The sequence below is a fragment of the Marmota flaviventris genome, chromosome 17 (genome assembly GCF_047511675.1).
Source record: "Marmota flaviventris isolate mMarFla1 chromosome 17, mMarFla1.hap1, whole genome shotgun sequence".
NCBI classification, from domain to species: domain Eukaryota; kingdom Metazoa; phylum Chordata; class Mammalia; order Rodentia; family Sciuridae; genus Marmota; species Marmota flaviventris.
Genome location: NC_092514.1, coordinates 27,684,301 through 27,708,332, shown reverse-complemented (window position 1 = coordinate 27,708,332; position 24,032 = coordinate 27,684,301). Strand labels below are relative to the sequence as shown.

Below are 24,032 nucleotides of genomic sequence, written 5' to 3'. Positions count from 1 at the left end.
TATCAGCTAGGATATTTTAGGTTACAAGCAATAATATTTTTAAAAAATAGTTTAAACAATAAAGGAGCCTTCCATTTAAGATGGCACTGTAAGTTCATGCTTTGAGCTCTCCCTCTGGCCCCAACACATGGCACTCAGAAATAGTGAGAAGTAAGACGGCCACTTTCAAAAGCAAAATAAGCATCTTTCTTCACTAGAAATGGAAGAAAAGGACAAAGAGAAAAGACTGGCTGAGTTGTGGGTCTGCTGGATTGGAGGCAAGAGCTATAACCTGTGGGTCAAAAGGGATTCAAAATACCATACGTGAGGTAGGGATTCTGAGCCAGACACCTCACCTAGGTTAGAATTCCCCTGAGATGGGAAAGAGGTAAAAACACACTGCACCATACCCACCTCAGGCTTGGGGTTTGTGTGGTGCTATTGATTAGGGAGGTGGGAAGCAGGGACATGCAGGCTTCCAGCCAAGACCTAGGAAAAACCAGTCATGCTCTTGAATCTTCATCGTCTGCTGTCTCCTCAAAGAACCAGAGCTCCAACCACAAAGTGAGACCAGGTCCTTGGATGGGTGCCTCAGTGTCTGGGTTGAGAATGACTACAAAAGAGGAATGCCGGGCTGGGGAACTGGGGGGTGCTGTGGTTTGGATATGGTTTGTTCCCCAAGGGTTAATGTGTAAGGAGCTTCTTCCCCAGTGTGTCAGTGTACAATGCAATGAAGTCTTTAAGAAGTGGAGCCTAATGGGAGATCCTTAGGTCACTGGGGACACTGCCCTCCAAAGAGAATGCTAGCCTCAAGGGGTAAGTTCTCCTGAGAGCAGATTGAAACCAAAGCCTAAAAATGGCCTCCAGATTGGTCGCTGGCTTCCTATCTAGCAATGTAATCTCTCCGTCTCATATGCTATTCCATAGTGAAACTAAAGAGCATAAAGGATAAAGAAAAGGTTATTTATGAAGTGAGGTAGAAAATCTGGGCATAGTGGTACACACCTGTAATTCCAACTACTCAGGAGGCTGAGGCATGTGGATCACAAGTTTGAGGCCAGTCTGGGAAACTTAGAGAGAGATCTTGTCTCAAAATAAAATTAAAAGGGCTGGGAATGTAGTGTGATAGTCTAGTATGTACCAGGCTCTGGGTTCCATCTCTAGTAATGAAAAAAAATCCGATAGAAAACAAAAAGACAGATTATCTATCAAATAAAATAATATAGTTACTGCAAGCTTCTCATCGCCATAATAGAGGACAGAAGGGAATGAAGTCAGATCTTCCTATGGCTGAGCAAAAATATCCAGAGGCCTAGAATTATATCCCCAGCTAAACTAGCATTCAAGACTGTAAGTGAAATCAACACATTTCCAGACATAAAAGACTCTTAACCAGGCTGGAGATTTAGCTCAGTTGGTAGAGTGCTTGCCTTGAATGCACAGGGCATGGGTTCAATCCCCAGCAAAACACACACACACACACACACACACACACAAAGACCCTTTACCATCCAGAAAAACTAACTGAAAAAAAAATTAGCAATACTTCAACAAGAAGAAAATGTCAGCAAGAAAAAAAGGCCAATTTAGAAATTGGTAAATTGTGATAATGAATTTAATTATCACTATTTACTATTTCATTTCTATATAATTACTAAATAATGATAACCTCTAGACCAAAGTCAAGATGACAATAGTAAGTACACAGAGGTTCTGTGGGTAGAGTATCCTAAGGTTTTATCCATAGGAGAACAAAAATAATAAATAACCTTTGACTTTATTAGAAAAATTAATAGTAAAAGAGACACACTAAAATATAAAGCTCGTGGCGATGAGAAGAGTAGTACAAATTATAGTTTCCGAGTCAACAAGAATAAGGAGAAATGGAGAAAAGAAAACTTGATCAATCTAACAACAACTTAAAACAATAGAAAAATAGAACCCCCCCCAAAAAAAAAAAAACACAGAACAAGATGGTAAACATCATACACAAAATGTGAATAGATCAAACTTACCTGTTAAACAACAGAAAACTAGATGAGACTTCTAAATATCTAACTGTATGTTACTAACCATGACAGAGAATATTTGAAGTAAAAGAACAAAAAAGGGATCCATGCTAGACAAATATTAAAGGAAAGCTGGTATAGTGATGGAAATGTCAGATGACATTTCGGAGCAAAAGCTACAAGAGAAATAAAGAGACATTGTAAGTTATGATCAAAGGAACACACTCCACCAAAGAGACATAACCATCATGAAGTTCTATATATTCAAATTCCCTGCCTTAAATACATAAAGCAAAAGCTAGGAGAGTTACAAGAAGATGCTAATGAATACCCAATCACTAAGGAGAGTTTAATGCCCTTCCCCAGAAACAGAAAGATCAGCAATAAGGATATGGGTTCTTTGAATCACATAACCAAAAGTCTTGGTCTAATAGATTAATCTGGAATTCTGCTCTCAATAAGCATGGAATATTAATTCCTCTCCGGCACAGAAAGCACATTATAAAAATTGACTTTTTACTAGGTCACAAAAACAGTATCAATAAATTATAAAGAGTCTACATCACGCAGAGACTACTCTCCAACCAATGCACTTATATCAGAATTCAACAATAAGCATAGTTTAAAATGCATTTGGGAAGGAAAAAAACACACCCCCAAAAAGCATGAGTGAAAAAGAAATTCACAATGGAAATTTATGAAATATTTAGAACTAAAATGACAAAGACTATACTTCATATAAATGTGTGGGACATGATTAAAGCCTGTCCTAAAGGGAAATTTTAGCCTTCGATGGATTTACTTAAAACCGAGAAGATTAAAAATAAATGAGTTCCTTGTTCAGCTCAAGAAGCTAGAAAATCAGAGTAGAATAAAGAAAACAATGAAGATAACAGCAGAAATTAATGAAATGGAGAAAGTATTAGAGATGATTAACCAAAACTTGCCTCCTTAAAAGATTAACAAAATAGTCAAACCTCAAACCAGGAAAAAGTATATGATGAGCATTAGAAATCATGAAAGAAAACGATGAATGATTTCAATCAATGAGACATGGACAATTTTCTCTAAAAACATAATTTACAAAAACTGACTGAAAGAGAAATCTAACACTTGAATAAACCAATAACATTAAGAAAATGAAATGAGTATAGTCCAAATTTTCTTCCCTTTCCGAAAGACACCAAGCCCAGCTTATCACAGAAACATGTTTTGCAAAGCTCCAAGTGACAGGTGCTTCCTATTTTACACACTGGTTCAGAGAATCAGGGGCTGAGAAGATGATTACCACTCCCCCCACCCCATTTTGGTATGATCTTACTACCCAGACCAGCAAGAACAGTATTAAAATGAAAAAATCACACCTTGAGTCTGTTTATTAATATGGATACAAAAACAGTGAAAAATCCATTCTAACAGTGCGTGAAAGACATAACCAAATAGGGTTTATTCCAGAAATGCAAAGGAAACTCAATATGAAATCCTTCCACATAATGCAACATACTAGCAGGTTATGGTGAAAAAATTATATGGTCATAACAAAAAGATGCACAAAGAGCAACCCATTCGTGGTATTTTTTAAAGGGGAAAGGAGAGAAAACTCTTCCCAAAATACAAATCGAATGGGATTTCCACAAACTAATCAAGCATGCATACTAATAGCTCCCAGTAAAAATTTTACTTAATAATGATATTTTAGGGTCCTTCTTAATCAAATCAGAAAAAAAGACAAGGGGGCTGGGGACATAGCTCAGTTGGTAGAGTGCTTGCCTCACATGCACAAAGCCCTGGGTTCAATTCCCAGCCCTACAAGGAAGGAAGGAAGGAAGGAAGAAAGAAGTGGCATGATGAAAATTGTCCTGGAAGTCTAGCTAGTGTGCCAGGGAAAATGACTGGAAGGGAAGCCATAAGTATAAATTTGTCATTTTTTTCCAAAATAATATGATTACCCACATAGCAAAATAATCCACAGGTGGTCAGTGAGTGAGTGAGTGAGTGAATAAATAAAATGCAGTTTGGTTCTACTGGATGGGGACAAACTCACAGGAGAACTTCACAGCTCCTTGGGAGCACAGAGCAGCTGAGATCAGGTGACCAGCTCATCAGGCCACATACCTGTGCACCCCCCACCCCACCCCACCCCCCATGAAAGTCAGAAAGTCTTTCCATGTTACTGATCCAGTCGCGATTTAAAACACTGATGGTATTTCATCATGGATATTTTGAATTTGTTCTAGTTTTCAAGCACTGAACTAAAACATCATTTATCTCCATTACTGAGGGTTTTGTTGTTGTTGTTGTTTGTTTGTTTTTGGTTTTGGTACTCCCTTTAATTATTCAAGCTCCTCCTTGCCCTGCTCTAGCCCCAGCCCTGGATAGGTTGACGTGTTCTCTCGTACCCTGATGCAGTTCCCACCCTCCCACCCACACCCCCACACCCCCACACCCCCACACCCCCCACACCCCCACACACACACCCATACCCCCACCCCCACACCCCACCCCCACACACACACAAAAAGACTGGATAGCAACCCTCAGGGCTCACAGGCACCTGCTCTATTAAGGGATCCCTGCTTTAGTGCCTCCTACGCACATGTCATTGCTGTCACTCAGTCAGATGTGACAAGTGAGGCTGACAACAGCCTTCCCGTCTCAGTCTGAAGAGAAGGGAGGTGGAGCTGCACCTGGGAGCCATTTTTGTGCCCAATTCAGCGGGGGGGGGGGGGGGGGGGGGGGGGGTGTTCCTTTCCATAGATGGGCAGGCCCTGTTCACTGTTCAGCTGAGCCCCCTTCTGGTGGACTATGGTCGGGAGGACCCACCCTTCTCTAGAAGACCACAACCCACAGGGCTGCCATCCTACCACCTTCTGAAAAACAGCCACCTCACACAGACCCACAGGATCCCCCACTCTCCTGCCTGCTCTGCAATCTTGGCCCAGGAATCTGGCACTTGTGCTAAATGGGTCTTACTTCTTAGGGGTTGGGAGAAGCTTCCATTCCAATTCTAGCTAGCTCTACCATTTACTAGCTGTGTGCCCTCGAGAATGTCACATTGAATTTTTCCTGAGCTTCCGTTTCCTCATCTGTGAAAAGGCAATCAGAACACCTGCTCCCAAGGCTCAGGAAAGAATTAAATGGAGACAATGACCATAATGTGCTTGGCACAGTGCCTGGGACATGCCGTATTCTCTGAACATGGCCATCAACAATCACGTCATCGGTGGTATTTTAAAAAGACGCAAGCCATAGGATGTGGGAACAGAGCATGAAAAGGTGATTTTTTTTTTCTGGGAACAGGAGGGTTTTATGGAAGAGGTAGCACTGAACAGGATCTGGGGGAATGAGCAGATCTCTCCACGGGGAGAGAAGGAGTAGGGTGACATTCTAGGCTGAGTGTATACGAGCATGCTGGACCTCATAGAGCAGAGTGAGGTGGAGGGAGCTAAGGACAGGTGGGAAGATGCCCATGGGGTTAGCAGGTTGCTTGGGGTCAAAGTAAGGGGCTCCCCATGCTGTGTGAAGAGTCAAGCATATAGGAGGGAGCCATTGCTGCTTCTGGGGAAGAAGAGAGGAGTAAGATAGGGGATGGGGAGCCTGGTGGACCTTATCTCTTCCTATTTCCCAGTCTTACCTCTCTCCCTCCTTAGATTATAAGCTATTGAAAGCAGGACTGATCAGGTTCATCTCACCGTTCCTGATGTCCTGCATGTGGCCTGATTTGGTGCTCTGTAAATAAACTGTGGCTTTCCTTCCAGAAGACCTAAAGGCCCTCTATCCCATCTCTCTCTCCCCAGGAGGATGAGATCAATGACGAAGGCACAGCATTGGCACAGGAGGTCCACCCAAAGCCCTGATCCTGGCTATTAGAGCATTGGAACCCACCCAGCCCAGGGACAGCAGAATCACCCAGTAAGTACCACACCAGTCTTGCAGACAGGAAATATGTGGAGTAATGTCAACTTAGCTCAGATGGAACTGCATTTCTCAGAGTATCCTTGCGCAGGTGCTTTCAGGCTCAGGATGGCTCCAAGAGAAATTTGCACAATCTTTAGGAGGCAGAAATGAAGCACCAGCCATTACTCTCTGAAGGGCAGGTGAAAGACAGCAGACAGTGTTGCATTCACAACTGCTAGCTCACCTTGATGGTGCAGAGGGCACGTGGGCTGTGCCTCCTACAGATTCTGCTGGGTCTCCTGCTTCGATTTTTTTTTCCAAATGTTCAGCTTTTTTTCCAAATCGTCTGTTTCAACAAGATCGGAGACAGTGAGGAACAGACACAGCTTGTAGTCTATCCTTGTGGGATCCAGTCAATAATGTGCTTGTAAATATTTAACAACCAGCTTTCCAGTTATAGTTGCCACATGAATGTTGGTTGATATCTTTGTTTATGTTAACAAGTAAGATAAAAGTGAAACCACAAAGACGAGTGTTAGAACTTCACTTGTTCATCAACGTTGTAAGTTATTTCTTTGTTAAACTGAAAAAAAATAGTTTTGGATATCACAAGAGTATTTCCTTTATTCCCAACGTGTAATTTTTTGAAGTTTTATTTGCTTTATTAACATTTTCTCCTTTACTATCTTAAGTCTGGACCATCAATGAAATAATAAATCAAGTACTGATTTGTCGTATTCACCAGTTTTTGTGGTATAAGTGTTCCCATGGGGGCTAGTTGAAAGCTACCAACATGATATCACGGAATCTAGAATTGTCAAGAGATGCACAATAGCACACCATTATACAGCGTCTCCACCATACAGATATAACACACATAAATGTGTTCAAGAGTGTAGGTGAAATAATAAGACATAGCAAAATGATTAGGAAGTAATGAGTTTGGAGTATTTACCTCTGTCTTTAATGCAATGTATTTAACTGTAAGTTTGCTTAATCTAGTTTTTAATAATGACTATATTTAACAACTGGATCTAAAAAATCCTGAACATTTAATAATCAGCTCTCCTGAGTCAGTACAAACTAGTTTGGGCACACCATTCGTTGCGATTGCCTTCAGGATTTCCAGCTGGTCTTTTAAACTCCCCAAGTTCATATCCAGTTTTCTTTTCCCACTGTCAGCCTTGCTGAACCATGGTGACTTTGGGCACAATAGCAGATGCAGAAGTAGCAAGAGTCCTTAACAAGAGTCCTTACCAGCTTCTGCCATTACACAGTCTAGTCCTGTCATGTGTCCCTCATTCTATGAAACTCAATGTGTTTCTTCTTCCATATTTGAACCCTAACTGATACAAAAATGAAGGGATTTCATGAGGCAAAAAAGGACCCCGGACATCCAGGCAGCAGACCCTCGCGGTCCATGATGACCTTCTCTCAACAGTGCAAACATGTTCCCATCTTCCAAACTGCTCCTATATCAGGTAAATCCATACAAATATACACACTGTCCCTATGAACATGGGATGGAGGGATATAGAGTCAGGGTTTAGACCATTATTCCCAGCCTGACAGAGCAGTTGGAGTAATAGGATCAAGAATGACATAAAATGGACAGTGCTCTCTCAAGGCTGGCCAGAGTGCAGCAGGGTTGATCAGGCCTCATGCAGTTGGGCCTCAGTGAACAACTAGGGTCTCCTAGCATGTTTGGTACCCCAGCTGTGAATCCTAGTCACAACTAGTCAGGAGGGAAAGACTGTCTTTCATTAGCACCTGTTCATTCCTGTTCATTCACATTCTGCCAACTCGGGCTGGGCTTGGGGCAGAGTAAAAATAGATACTTAAAACAGGTCTTTATTTATTTATTTATATTTTCTCTACCACCTTCTTCAGTCTAAATCATCAACAAAATATCATATCACACCCTGATTTGTGGTATTTGCCAATTTCTTTGATGTGAGTACTCCCACCGGGGTTAGCATATCATGATATCCCATATTGGATTCTGGAATAGAAAAAGGGCATTTGTAGAAAAAACGGTGACATCCAAATAAAGTCCATAGTTAAATGAAGAAATAGTGCTTTATCAATGTTAATTTCTTAGTTTTGACAAAAAGCGCCATGGTTATTTAACATGTTAACATCAGAGGAAGCTATATGAAGAGAATACAGGAATTTTCTGTATTATCTTTGCAACTTTTGTGTAAACCTAGAATTATTCCAAAATGAAAATTTTATTTAAAATTGTAAATTTAAAAAAAATGAGAGGAGAGGAGAAGACTGTCTTCCTCCCACCAAGGCTAGGGCAAATCAGATTGGAAATAAGCAAGAGGAAGGTATGGTTTTTTCTCCCAGGAAGGATTATGAGGATTAAGATATTCACCTCACTTAGAGCAGAAACTAATCCCAAAGCATAAAGAAAGTCTCTGAAACAAAGACTTGGGTCCCCAGCTCAGGAACCTGCCACAGAAAAACAATGGAAGTTCAAAGCATCTTTATAGTTTCTATATGAAAGTCTGTTTTTCATTACTATAATTAAATATCTAAGGCAGGCTAATTTTATAAAGAAATTAGGTTTGTTTAGCATATGTTTGGGGAGGATGAAAGTTCAAACAGCACTGATTAGGGTTGACTGGCCTCCCTTGGATACATCAGTTCATGGTCAATGGCAATGTCAGAAGTATGTGCAGAAAGAAGAGATCACATCACAAAAACAGGAAGTCAGAGTGTAATTCTAGGGTTGGGCTCCCTTTTATAACAACTTGCTCTCATTCTCACAAAAGCTCAAGGTACCATGAAAGTTACCCTAATTCCTCCCAAGGGTAGTGATGTAAGGACCTCCCAGTAAGCCTCACTTTTAAAATCTCTACACCATCTCCCAACACCACCACCCTAAGACCAAGCATCCAACACATGCATCTTTGAAGGACACATCTAAATCACATCCAAATCATAGCAGCTTCTAATAAAAGGGAAATCTGGAGAGGTGACCCAAGCAAATGATAGAGTTTGTCTTGATATCATGTTTGACTAAGGTTGGTAGAACACTCATGGTTGGCCCATTATGTGATGGTAATGTGCTTTGTGAGCCAAGGAACTGTTGGTTTGGAGTACACTGTACTAAGAGGGACACTAAAGAAGGAGGACCACTCTTCTCAAAGAACACCTTGAACAAGCAAGTGCATCATCTCAGCCATGCTCAGGAAAACATCACACTGGTTCTGGACCAGTCTGCAACAACCATCCCATGTGGCAGCAATAGCATCAACTGCAGCTGAAGCCAGCCCGCCCATGGGCAGGCTGATCATATTTCCCAGTATTACCAGCATAAGAATAAGGAAGTCAACTCACCATTTAGGACCAAGTACACACCAAGACTTTTATAATCCAAAAGCCCCAAAAGATTTACTGAGATTTTTGAAAACATGGCAAGTGATGGGAAAATAGGAAATGTGACCAAATTCACGCTTATGAAACTGGACAACCTAGTTGCAGTAACTCGCTCAGTTCAGAATCCTTCCCTGATCAGCCTCCCTTAATCGCAACCTATTTGTCTATACCAGAAGCTTGTGCTTAGAGTTTTGAATGCAGGACTTTAAAAGCATTTTTTGTTTATTTTAAATAAAAATAAATGGTATAAGTGGATGAAGGTGCCTTGGAGCTGGAAGTTGAGGCTGCATTTGGAAGAAGGCAGAAGAGCAGCTCCAGCTGTTTACAGAATCCTCAGGCTGGGTTTTTATTGCCAATGAGAGGAGGCCCCTGGACTCTAAGAAGTTCCTTTTTCAGGCACAGTTCTGCTCTCTCTGGACACATAATGCAGCAGACACCTGGTCTCTTTAACCTCGTAAGCCCAAAAGTGTTGGAGAAAGCCATGGATTCTGAAGGTAATTTATCTCAAAGAGCACAGAGCAGATGGTCCCTTCCCTGAGGTAAGGAACTCCAACATCTTCTTTCTCCAAGTGTCCTCTGGTGTGTCCAAGGTGAACCTCTTGGCCATCTCAGGATGGATTTGCCAACTCAAACCCTGCCATCTGCCTGGGTCTCAGTCAGTCCATCAAAACAACTAGGCTGCAGGGATATCAGCCATAGCTTATCCTCCAAGACAGAGTCAGGGATGGGGCACAACGAAAGACACAAGAACTTGGGAGTCAACAGACTTGAATTCACTTCCCAGCACTCACTACGTTCCCTGCCTCCAACAGTGACCTTGGGAAGAACTCACAATTTCTCAGAAGCCTCAGCTTCCTCATCCCTTAAATGAGACACATACCTACCTCATTAGGATTAATGATTGCATAAGATAATGCATGGGAAGTGCCCACCCCAGAGCCTGATCTTAAAAAAGCACTTGAAAAATGTGAGCTATCAGAGTTTGCACAATGCTTGGTTTCCAGATTCCCTCATATTGATTTCTGTTTGATACTTACAGCAACTCTATGCAGAAGACTGAGCAGATATTTGCCCCTGGTTTCAGATGAAGAAACTTATCTATCCTCTGCCCAAGATCATAGAGTTAGGGATGGGCGAGGACTGCAACTTACTCATGGCTGCTTTTAAATTCTGTGATCACATTTTACCTCCTCAGAGCACCTGGCCCCTTCCCCTAATTGCTGATCCCTCTCCCAACATATCATCTGCTGACAGGGACCAAGAGAGACAAAAATCTCATAGCCTTCCTCATTTAATTCACTTTGGGTGATATTAAAGAAAGATTCTTTGGGGGTAAAGGGATACAGCTTTTGACATCATTCTCCTGGTAAAGGGTTTCCATGGAGAAAGTGCCTGTGTTTCTGGAAAGACACACACACACACACACACACTCACATTCACACACAAGGGAGCTGCTATGCACCACTAGAGCAGGAGAAATAAATCCTCTTCCAATCTGTTTCACTGCAGTCCTGAGACGAAGGAGGACCTGCTGCTCCAGCCCCCATGGAGGCCATATGGGCAAGTACAAGGCAAGATTAAGTGTGTTTGTGGGAAGGGGGCAGAAAAGCAGCTGCTCTCATGACCAAGGGGGGTCCTTCGTGCTCTAGAGGAGCTGGTCCCATAAGGGAAGTCACTCTACCTGCACTAGCAGATGGAGAACCCCTGCTGGTTGGCTGTTCAAGGAAAACCACCACCATCTATCTCTGTTCCCTAATGAAGGGTGGAAGACGGGAGCCTGCTGTCCTCATCAGCACCAAGGACAGCAGCCAGCTCCTGGGTCTGAAAAGCAGAGCTGGGCTCTGGGTCTGGCAAGAAGAAAAGGAAAGAGAGACAAATAGAATAAGAAAAAAGAAATGAAGGAAGGAAAGAAGGAGATGAGGAAGGAAGGAAAGAAAAAGAATAAGAGAGAGAAAGTGCACAGTGAGGGACAGAGACAGACGGACAAGTAGAGATAAGTACAAAAATTAGAGATCAACCAAGAGACAGGGGAAAAGAGACAGACTGAGATACAGAGACTAAGACAGACAGAGAGAGGAAGAGGGGAGAGATGGCATAGAGGAGGGACTTAGAATTTAAATCTTCAGTTAAGCCCATCTCTTCAGTTAAGTTAAACAACACAAATTAGTGCTAGTATTTATTAAACACTTACTGTGAACCAAGGACTGAGAGTTCAGCACTTTTGTAGATTCTAGCTCTTGATCCTCACAACAATCCTACAAAGTGGGTACTAAAACCATCCCAGTTTTTTAGATGAGGAAACAAAATGTATCCGCTGGGCTTCCACTGCCAAGTGCAGTCTCATGACAGCACCCTCCAAGATAACTGGCTCTTCTCTCCTGAGTATGATGATGCATGGCTTTTGGCTACTAAACACTGAAAAATGCCTCTTACATCCCCTCACCCCAACATGCAACTGCCTTTCTTTATGGAAGCAAGTTCTCCCTGAAAACTGAAGTTTATCTTCTCACACTCTGCTTATTAAATAAGTCTAGAAAACACCAGGCTTTTCCGACCTCGGGACCTCTGCACTTGCCATTCCTCCTGCCTAGAACTCTATTCTCCCAATCTTTGGAGTTATTTAATATAATTCAGATCTAATGCAGTGTCACTGCTCAAAGACACCATCTTTGAATCCCCAATATAAATATCTCACACACACACACACACACACACACACACACACACACGCTCATTCTGTTTCCCTATCCAGATTCATTTATTGCTTTATGTCTCTCTCACTAGAAGATAAGCCCTGTCAAGGGTGGGGATTTGTTAATCTTCTTCATACTTGTGTTTCTAGCTCCTAAATGAAGTCACTCATTTGATATTATTTGAATGAAATTTGTATGAACTCTTCCTCTGGAACCAAGGAGATACTGCCCAGGAGCCAGGAGCTATAAGTTGAGCAAACTGTGCCTCTGACTCCAACCAGGACCCCATGCTAGCAGCTAGCAATCCAGGAATACTTGATAAATGGGCTTTTTATGGTCCTTATAGCATTTTATAAGAGAATGTGAACACTGGACAGATGATAAGAAGTCACATGATGAAGGGGTCCTGACATCTCCACCAAGCAGCCATCTCGGGTGGATACCTTAATGTACTGCTCAGATCCCCCTTTGGGCCCAAGTCTCTCATTTCCTCAGCTCCCAGGAATGTGGGCAACTGGTGGCTCCCAGAGGAGCTGCCCTCCTAAGACTTCCCTCCCTGCAGGATAGCTACAACAGTGACTGGCCAGTGCGATATTGCAAAGGGCTAGTTCCCTTGCCTCAATTCAGAACAGAGCTGAGGGCAGTCCCAGCCCCAGGGTTCTCTGTAAGATCAGCTAAAGTTCTATTGCAGTTTTGCCACTGCTCAACTGCTCCCTCTGCCCTCTTGTTCATCCTTTACCAGGTATTGATCAAGAAGGCCCTCCCCAGTCCAGGTTGTGCACTCAGAGAGCCACCTCAGAGTTACATGCCAGGGACCTCCTTTACCCAAGTCTTCCTCAGACTGATCTGAAGTACACCTCTCTATATCCTCCCATCCCTAGCTACTAGTTCTCTCCTTGAGGGCCACACAAAACAAATCAGATCCTTCTACTATCAAACTGCCTCTCGGATATCGGAAATTGGCCATCACCTCTCCTGAAAGCCATCTACTACCCACTCCAAGCTAATCAACCCATTTCCACCAATATCCACATCTTTCTGCTTGCACAAATTCCCCTACTGAGGTGTGTCAACTACAAAAAAAATAAAACACGTCCCACTTTTATATAACACCCCTTCCCTCTTATCACCACCACACAGTAGGGCCACCTTCGTGATAGAGGTAAGGATGCCTGGTCTTGGACACCCTGGAAATTTTCTTCTGTTTTGGTTACTTCTCCAAAACCCAGGATCTTTCCTTTGGAGACTGACATGGGTAGACAGACCCCACCACTCTGCCTCCATAAGTTGTGCACCGTCACTGATGATTCTTTCATCAGCGACTACAATTCTTAGACAGAAAGAATCTAGCTCTATGTTACCCCACATGATTAATAGCCAGGTATCTCACCAGGAGAAGGTAATCCTTTTTTTTCTATATTTCACTTCGGTAGAATTTAAAATCTAATGAATATTGTTCTGTTGGGGGGGATAAGAACATGTTGTAAAATAGGCTGTTGTCTTTAAGGGGGAAAATTCTCATATTAAGGGGCGACACATGTGTTACTATGACTACAGTTTTTTAAAGATTATGAGCCAGCCAAACATCTTCTATTATTCATAAAGAAAAGATAATGTCTTGCCATCGCCAAATTATGTGCCCTGCATCAACATGCCACCTTTTATCTGGATGTGTGGAAGGGAACCACTTCTTCTAAAGTGCTCATCTTCTCCGTGTTGTGCAGTCTTACTTGCAGATCAGCACTCCACATCAGCACGGTGGTAATGCGATAATCAACTCTAAGTGTCCTGCTTTGGCTGAGACAACAGGCTTGGAGAGGCACCCATCTCCGAATAAATTTACACACTGGAACCAGAAGGGCTTTTGACTATCTCAGACTCCAAACAGGAAAAGGGAGGCGGTGGCAGAAAGGGGAGCTTTTCAAAATGTGGAGGGCTACTTCAGAGGTGTGAAGCCTGGGAAAGAAAATGAGAGGGTGACATCATTGGAGATGAAGCAGTGCTCAGAGTCACTTGGGGCTCTGCTAAGGGGAAGAGAGTGGAAGGCAGGGGCTGAATCCCCATATCAGAGATCAGGGCTGTGGAGACCATGGTATTGACTGTGCATCCAGCCTTATGCCAACCCCCGGGGGACAGAGATGGCAAGTATGAGACTCAACCTCATCATTGGAGAGCTCACATTATTATAAAATGATGTCTACAGAGTCTGGAAATTTCCCTAGAAACACTATGTGGCCTGTGCCCTAGTGAGAGATGGCTAATTGGTTTGGACTGGGATGGCCAACTTGTGTCCCCAGACCAGAAGCAACACAGTTTGATTGACCTGCCTAAAGGTTTAAAACTGGGAGAATTTACCTAAAAACCCAGCCTTACCTTGGAAAGTCAGAAGAGCTGACCACATTAAGGCCATGCCCTAAGGTGACAGCTATTATCCAGGACCCGGTATCAGCTGCTCCCATGGATGTACATGGGATCTCCAACACACACACACACCCTATCTCGGACTTCTCAATAGGAAGTCTGGAGCCTTCTGGAGTCTTCTATCCAGGAAAGAACATTTTAGATTAGCCATTGAATTCACCCAAGTAGGAGTCCTCCAGGTTGAGAGGATAAGAGGTAAGAAGAGTAGAGCTGACCAGATGAAGAACATTTCACATGCACAGGAACATGGGTGCATTAGCACTGTTTGCCCCAGTTGCTCCAGGTGGCTAGAGAATAAGGGTATGGCGTCTGGCCTGACTCCCCTGGGTGAGTGGGAGAGGTTGGTATGAGAATTCACAATAAGGAATATTATGTCTGCTGTATTCTTAAGATGGGGAGCTTTAAGGAGGGGACAGACCTAGCCGAGTCTGGAACTGGAAGGTAGTCATGACCCAAGGCAGATCTACTGTTGCTACCTAAAAAATCCCCTAAAACTTACTGGCATTAAAGCCACTATTTTGTTCATCTGGTAGACTCTGAGGGTCAAGAGTTTGGACAGAACCTGTCAGGGACAATTTGTCTCTTCTCTTACTGTCTAATCTCAGCTGGGGAGATTCTGGCTGGATAACTCAATGGCTAGGGGCTGGATCATCTTAAGGCTTCTTTATGCACATATTCAGTGGTTGAAACTCTCTGCTGGACCTCAGGAGGGCTCTTGGCCAGAATACCTACGTGTGACCATGTGACTCCTTTCCTCATAGCATAGTGACTGAGTCCCAAGAACAAGCACCACAAGACAGTGAGACAGAAATACTTGACAGATATACAGTTGCACCTTGAAATCACAGCGTCATTTGAGCACCCTCCCTCGGTCAAGGCAATCATAAAGATCTTTCCAGATTAAAAGAGAAACAACATAGATCTCACACAAAAGACTCTTAAGAACACAGCATGATCTTAAGGGGTGGGAGATATTGTTGTAGCCGTCCTTGGAAAACTTAATATGTTATATTTAGCTCTTTGGAAAGATCAATATAGACAGTTTCCATCCCGTGATAGGTCAACTTAAGATTTTTTCAACTTTATGGTGGTGCAAAATCAATACGCATTCAATAGAAACCATACTTCAAATTTTGAATTTTCATCTTGAGCTGATAATATGTGTTATAATAGTCTCTCATGATGCCCAACTGTGAGCTAATGTAAGAGTCTGAACATGCTTAAGGTGAACTGGACTAAGCTATGATGTTCAGTAGATTATGTGTATTAACTGCATTTTTTTCGACTTATAATATTTTCAAGTGAAAATGAACATGACCCCATTGTAAATCAAGAATCACCTGCACAACAGACTGGAGCTGCTCAATTGGTTTTTTACCCCCAAGAAAGTTGAATGTATGAGGCTAAGATTAAAATAGTGGTCTGAGCTAGAGGTGTAAATTTGAAAGTCTTCCGCAAGCAGTTGCTATTTTAAGACATGAGAAAGGATGGGATCAAGGGAATAGGCAAAGCTAGCAAACCAAAGAGGTACAGGGACTGAGCCCTGGGGTGCCCAATGCTTCAAAGTCTAGGAGATGAAGAGGAGCCAGCAGAAGAGACTGAGAAAGAGCAATTGGTGAGATACAGAGATACCAGAAGAATGTGTACTCTGAAAACCAAGCAAGAAAAGTGTTTCAAGGAGGGAAGAATTATCAACCAGTGATCCCCATAGTCCATTGGGAATCTCTGGAGCCTTTGCATCCAATAATGGTAAAGTCTGAGCTACATTTGGGGAAGAAATCTGGAAATGGTGTGTAAAACAATTTGAACATAAGGGGGAAAGGAGAACAAATCAAAGGTGACCAAATAGCAACCTTGTATCTCAGTCTTGAGGGAGTTTAAGAAACCAGACAGAGTTGCCCACAAAGTCTTGCAGGGAGAGTTGAAACTGAAATTGGAGGTGAAAGGGAGAAATGAGCAGACATTGATGGTGAGGAGGCCCCACCCTGTCAGAGACACAGCCCAGGCAAAGACTTCAGGCTGCCATAATGAGGGGTAACTAAGCCCAGGTGTCAAAGCTAATTACTTGTGAGCATCCAAGGGCTCATTCTCTGCTCTTCAGCCCCAATTTGACCTATAAAACACACCTCTCTTTGAAGACAAAGATTATCAAGGAAATAGGAGAGACTCAGTAACCCTACACCACTGTCAAGGAAATAACTACCTTCGTGTATAAAATAGACTTCAAATACCCTAGGAGGATGCTGGAGATCCAAAGCTCTGAAAACTAATAAAAAGGTTTTTTTTGTTGTTTTTTTTTTTAATTTTTTATTGTTGGCTGTTCAAAACATTACATAGTTCTTGATATATCATATTTCACACTTTGATTCAAGTGGGTTATGAGCTCCCATTTTTACCCCATATACAGATTGCAGAATTACATCAGTTACACATCCATTGATTTACATATTGCCATACTAGTGTCTGTTGTGTTCTGCTGCCTTTCCTATCCTCTACTATCCCCCAATAAAAAGTTTTTTTAAAGGACCATGGCAATGACTTCACTGCCTCCATTTGGCCTCAGTTTATTATTGATAAGGATTCTCTGCTCTGTACATTTAATACCAAAAAATTTTTTTTTAAATTAAGTCCTCTAGGCAGACTTCTGTACCAAGTTCCCTGAAGGAGGAGTTAAATGTTGCAGAGGCCTTCGAGGCTCATTTTCTTGGCTTCTCCTGCCAGGCAAGGACCTATTTGCTCTTTGTTACATTCTCTTTCTTCTTTGTAATTGGCTTGTTTGTCACAGTGTTTGCTCTGTGACCTGTAAGGAAGACATGGTCTCCTGGACAATCAAGCCCAGGGTTTTACTGCCGCAGGTCTCCTGACACGCAACTTTATGCCATTGTTAAAGTGACAGCTGGTGTTATATCTGTGTGTTCAGGGATGTCACAAAGGCTGTTGGCCGTAGTGGCTGATGTCATCAGTGTGACATGAACTTTGAGGATTTGATATTCCCAATATGAGCAGAAAATCCTGACCCATTAAACTATGTAGCAGCTTATAAATAATCTTGTTTGTAAATATATGAAATACATATTTATATATCACATTCTACTTCTTTGTGAGGGTTTGCATCCAATAATGGTAATGTCTGAGCTTAGTGCGATGCACAGGATGGGCACAGAATGTAGAGGGACAGGGACCAGAGGTTCAAATTTCAGCTCTGCCATCTACTAGCCTCCATTTGCTCATCTGTAAAACAAGATCAATAAACCTTCTCTGTTGGGTTAGCTAGAATGTATGCAAGACATCCAGCACATATTAGAGGTCTAATAGTTGAATGGTTGTTATTCTTATAATTAATAACTTCTCCCCTCAAAACTTCATTTTTACTCTCTCTCTCCTCATCCTGCCTATCTACATTTTTATTTATTTATTTATTTATTTATAGAAAAGTACCAGTGCCTTCTTTTAAGTGCAAATATCATCTCCCATCATTTGTGTCTAATGGAGTTTCTCACAGCAGTTGGTATGTAAGTAGGGAATTTCCCAGAAGGTCTGAGGTTCTGGGGCAAGAGAAGCCACATCCACAATTCAGTCTTGCATTAATCAGGAACCAACGAGGAAAAAAGAAGCCACCCAGCTGCTTAAGACAGAGAGACTTGAATGTGGGGAATTGGTTACAGCAGTGATGGGAGAATGACAGCAAGGCAATCAAGTGTTAGCATCACAGGAAGCCACCACCCCTGGGCCATAGGGACAGAGAAAGTAAGGATGAACAGGAGGCACATAGGTTACCCTGAAGAAGCTGAAATCACAAAAGAGGTGCAGCAGATACTGAAGTCTCCATCCAAAGCAGCCAAGGAAGAGATAAGAACCCTAGTTTCTCCCTTCTTCTCCCTCCCCACCTTCTACCAGTGCCTCCCATTGACTGAATCCCTCTGAGAGCCACTGACATAGAAGAGTGGGACATGCCGCCTATAAAAGTCAGCTCCTACCACAAACAGCAGGGCAGAGAAACGGGGGTGAAGATGGATCTCTTTCCAGACCAGTACAGTGCTCTGAACCCTCTGTTCATTCTTCGTGTAGTTCAGGCATCTGTACTGGGCCTGGCCCTGCCCTGGGAGTGGAAATGGAAAGAGGGGCATGAGTCTCATATGGTCCCTGCCTCAAGGAGCACATGAAAGCCAGACATAGCATGCCTTGCAGAATTTCTCCCCAAGGAACGTTTCCCCATTCAACATCTCTCAGTTTTTAACACTCATAACTTCATAGAACATTAAGTATCTCTCAATACAACATTTTTTTGGCTGATACTTAGATAGAAAAAATATTTATCTCAAAAAACTCAATCCACATTTTTAACAAAACACTACACGACAGTAACCATCTCAGCCTCCTATGTAGATAGATAGACGGTGGGCGGATGGATGGATGGATGTTTGGATGGATGGATGTTTGGAGAGTGGGTCAGTGGGTACAAATGTGGGTGGGTGGGAAGACAGAGGAAGGAATATATGGAGGAGACATGGTAGCTCCCATATGTGAGTGTTAGAAGAATGTATCACTTACTAGATAAGCTCTGGGAATGAGACTTTTTCAAAATCTGGCATGAATAGTGCACAGGAAATGTATGCTCTCTTAATTTTTGCTTCACCTACCCTTTTCCTACCACCTGAAGGAGACCTGTGTTCCTGTAGAAAAGAGTTCTGCAATACTGTGGTTCGTGCTTCAGCTACTGAGGGGCACCAATAAGCCATTTGGATCCAATATGGGTTCTAACCTATGAGAATCCCTTTTTAATCATATCTCTTGGTTTTAATAGACACAAAGTGTCTAAATTTGTTTCTTCTTCTTTCCATAGACCCAGGAAATTAATCACTTCTTCTAGTGATCCAGGGAGTGGAAAAGGAGGCACAGGAGTCCTAGACTAGAGGTTAAAAGCAGAACTGGTGGTATGGGATCTTCCTCAGATGAAGAGTCATAAACAAACCCCAACATAGAGTCAATGGCCATCCCATTAAAATGGAAAATGTGAAGGCTAGTTTTACAAGCAACTTGTCTAGACCATGGTCCCCAGTTATTCAATCAAACACTAGTCTAGTGTTGCTATGTATGTATTTTATAGATATGATTAATGTTTATAGTTGGTTGACTTTAACTGAAAGAGAGTGTCCTTGAGACTCAGGGTGGAAATGATCTAATCAGGTAAAAGGCTTTAAGAGCAGGACTGGCATTTCCCTGAAGAAAAGGAAATTCTACTTGTGGTCAGAAGTTTCAGCTTATGCCTATAATTCCAGACTGCCCTTGCTGGTGGCCTGTCCACCCAGCTCCCTCCCACCAGGCCCTTGCCCAGTTGTATAAACCAACTCCATATACACACGCACATACACATATAGTCATGCATCACTTAATAACAGGAATGTGTTCTGAGAAATGTGTTGTAAGTCAATTTCACCATTGTGCAAACATCATAAGCTGCACTTACATAAACCTAGGTGTACAGGCCGGTCACACAACATAGCCTCTTGCTGCAATCAAGAAACCTAGTAACCAGGAGCTACATGAAGATGCTGCCAGCATAACACAGTATACTATTTTACAGTGAACTGTATTTTTTTTTCTGTGTTGAGGATAAAGCCCAGGGCCTTACTCATGCTAGACAAGCACTCTACCACTGAGCCCCACCCCCAGCCCTTTATTGTTTGTTTGTTTTTTTGTAAGTAGAGGGAGTATGCACTAAAATAATGATAAAAAGTATTATAAATACATAAGCCAACAATATCCATTTATTACCATAGTCAAGTATCATGTACTATACATAATTGTATGTGCCTTATTTTTATATGGTGGCTGAACAATAGGTTTGTTTACACCAGCATCACTACAAACACATGAGTAATGTAGCTCGCTGTGATGTTACAACAGCTACTATTATATCACAAGGCACTAGGAATTTTTCAACTCCATTATAATCTATGGAACTACCAGTGCACACACAGTCCATCATTGACCAACACAACATTATGTGGCACATAACCATACATATTCATATATATGTCTAAGCATCTTCCTGTTTTGTTTCTCTATAGGAACCCTGAGTGATCCAGGGAGTGGGAAGGGAGGCACAGGAGTCCTAGACTAGAGGTTAAAAGCAGAACAGGTGGTGTGGGATCCTCCTCAGATGAAGAGTCAGAAACAAACCCCAACACAGAATCAGTGGTCATCCCCTTAAAGGATATGAAGATGCCCACAATGTAGGTGACTAGCCCCATCCCAGAAGTCCCCTGTATGACCTAAGGTGCTATTCAGAACCCAGAAATTGATCTAAGAGGCTCTACAACTCCTTGAAATGGTTCATTTCAGTGTTCAAGGAGCACCAAAGGCGTCTGCACAACAGCAGGGCTGGGGCCTCTCCTCTAGAACACTGCAGGCTTCTCCCCAGCCAGGCAGGGACTGAAGTTAGGACTGACCTGTAATCTGGGGTCACTGGTCTTCATGTCAGTCAACTGTTCCTTTAGACTGTGACCTCCCTGGGGCAGAAACGTCATCCTTTTTCTTCTCACAATTTTCTCTCTTTACGCGGACTCTCTCAGTTAATCCTTACAACCTCTCTTTTAGAGAGCTTCCCATATGATATCTTCTCTGCCAATGAAGAAACTAAGAAACAGAGAGAGAGAGAGGTTAAATAATTTTCCCAATATCATATAACTAACTAGTGAATAGTGGTGCTAGGGTGGAGAATGTAGGTAGTCCAGGTTGAAAACCACAGTGCCACACTGCCTAGTCAGAAGAAAGGGGGATCCAGGTAAAGAAGACACGGATGATATGTCAAAATACATTGTAGTGTCATGTATATCTAAAAAGAACAAATTTTCAAGACGAGGACATGGATATCATGCAGAACCACAGTAAAAACTGCATGCAAACTCTACTCTTTTCCAGAACTAGATTTTGAAAATATAACTGACAGCTAGGTATGGTGGCTCCTGCCTATAACCCAAGACTTGGGAGGCTGAAACAGGAGGATCATGAGTTTGAAGCCAGCTTGGACAACTTAGCAAAACCTGTTCCAAGTAAAATTTTTAAAAAGATTGGAGATGTAGCTCAGTGGTAGAGCACTGGGTTCAATCCCTAACCCCACAAGGTGCATGTGTGCATGTGTGTGTGTGTGTGTGTGTGTACACACTCACACGTACAGATCATTTGTTTCTATTAAAACCAAGAAAGTATGGGAGTATGAGATTAATTCTAGATAGGGAAGAGGGGTGGGAGGGAAAAGGAGGGGGCAGGGGATTAGCAAGGATGGTGGAATGTGATGGTCATCATTATACAAAGTGCATGTATAAAGACTTGAATTGGATGTCAACATATCTTATATACAAACAGAGATATGAAAAAATGTGGGATATATGTGTATTAAGAATTGTAATGCAGGGCTGGGGTTGTGGCTCAGTGGTAGAGCACTTGCCGAGCATGTGTGAGGCCCTGGGTTTGATCCTCATCATCACATATAAAAAATAAAGATCCATCAATAACAACAAAAAAAAATTTTTTAAATTGTAATGCAAACCAAATAAAGTACATGTATAATGACATAAAAAATTAAAAATAAAAAATAAAACCAAGAGAGTAAAATTGTAATAAATTCTGGCCTGGGGTAAAATCACTTACTGAAATAAGTGTAAAATCACTTATAAGTGTTGATACATCTACTTTTCTATTTCTCCAATATTTAAGTAAACCTTTTTTAAAAATATGCAAAAGCACACATATAAGGATGCACTTTTTCCCTTTGCTTCAGGATCCAAAATAGCTCAGCACAACAGTGTCAGAGCCTGTTTATGTGAAATTCTGATATACGTTTCATAATAAATTTTTAATTAATTTTGATTTTTTAAAATATTTATTTAACATATTACTGTCTTATTGAGATTTTTTTGGTAAGGTGAATTTTTTGCCTTACCCTGGTCCCAAGGCAAAGAGCTATGAGAGTCTGGTATAGCTAGAGTAAAGGTTGAATGTAGAAAATTCCAAAGAAAGGGCATTAGAAAGGCAATTTCAGGCCCATTTCTCCTGTGGGCAATGGGGAGCCACTGAAGTATTGTAGTGAATAAAATTAGAGTCAGACTTTAGAAAGATCACTCTGGCTATGGACCGTCCCGAAGGCTAATGCATTGCTAGGACAAGAAGGGATAAGCTTGATCTAAGGCAGGGCTATTGGATGACTGCTGGGGCTCACAAGGTGAGTGGCATTTCTAGGACTCCCAGGACTGAGCAGCAGGGAGTTCATGATAACCCTACAAAATTCATAAAGATGCCAAAAACAACCTCTAAGGCAATCCACCCATTTTTTTCAACACATTTTTCAGCCTTTAGTGAATCCATTCCAAATGATTTTGTCTTCCTTTTGGTTAAATTTTATACTCCCCATGCCTCTCCTCTGCATCAGAAGACAGAAGCTAAAAATTGTCCTTCAAATTTTTACCAGGAACCCCCAGCCCAGGTGGGTCCTATAATCTGACAGTGTCCAAGCCAAGAAGTTCCTGAAGAGGGAGAGACCTGTCCCCAAAAAGACTTAAAAACAATGTCTATAGCATCTTTATGCATTACAAACAAAAACTGGAAACAACCCAAATGTTCTTCAATGGGTGAATGGATAAACAAATTTATGCAATGGAACACAGCCTGGCAATAAAATAGAACAAACACAACATGCACAAAAAAAACACACAGCATAAAGGACTCTCAAAGGCATCTCACAGAAAGAATTGGATGCTAAAGATATACTATGTGATCCCATGTGTGAGTTCAAAAACAGGCAAAATCTACAGTGATAGATTTCAGAGCAGTAGTTACTTGGGAAAGAGGGAAGAGAGTGAGCTGAAATATTGGAGAAAGGGTACAAGGGAACTTTCTAGAGTGGTGGAAATATTCCATATATCGATTTGAGTGGTAGTCACACTGGCATATACAAGTTAAAAATTCATCAACCTGTACACTTAAGATTTGAGTATTTTGCTATATATAAATTATGCTTCAATTTAAAAATATATAAAAACAAATTAAATATTTTTTTAAAAAGGAAGTGATTGATGTATGTATGTGTTTTTATAAATCTCTGCAATGATGTTAAAATACAAGTTTGGACTGAAACCTATTGCTATAAATCAACACTGCCCAGCAGAATTTTCTTCAATGATATAAATGTTCTGCATCAGCTCCAGTCCAACATGATAACCACTAGCTACATGTGGCTACTAAAGACTTGAAATGTGGCTAGTGAGAATGAAGGATAGAATTTTTTATTTTGTTTCATTTTAATTAATTTAAAGTTAAATATAAATAGCTACATGTGGTTCATAGCTCCTGTTTTGATCATTACAACATGTAATCCAGAAGCCCAAGTTAAACAAATATGTGTAAATTTTCCACATTGACCCAAGAGTGAGACCCGTGGACAGCACATTCAGGGTGCTGCATACACCCAGGGTCAGCATGAATGCTTTGGAGAGAAGAGGCATTTTAGGAGTTCTCTTCAATTCCCCAATCATCTTGGTTTCCTCTGAAGTCAACTCTCCTTTTACCTTTTTCTTTGTCTGTTGTTCAGATTCTCCTGAAATGTATGGGGATCCTTGGTCCTTCATTCATGTTTTTGAATGAAATA

The 24,032-nt window shown here is 41.7% G+C and overlaps 1 protein-coding gene across 14 annotated transcripts in view; it reads right to left on the bottom strand.

The window, feature by feature from the left end:
• The window catches only part of Mis12 (MIS12 kinetochore complex component), a 167,863-nt gene that overhangs the window by 31,020 nt on the left and 112,811 nt on the right, over positions 1 to 24,032 (bottom strand). For 9 of the 14 annotated variants that reach the window (XR_003580710.2, XR_003580711.2, XR_003580713.2 and 6 more), the window contains one exon: positions 20,839 to 21,025. The exons of the other annotated variants lie outside the window; for them this stretch is intronic. The gene's annotated coding sequence lies outside the window, so the exon portion shown is untranslated. The remainder of the gene's footprint in view (positions 1 to 20,838; positions 21,026 to 24,032) is intronic. 14 annotated transcript variants of the gene reach the window in all.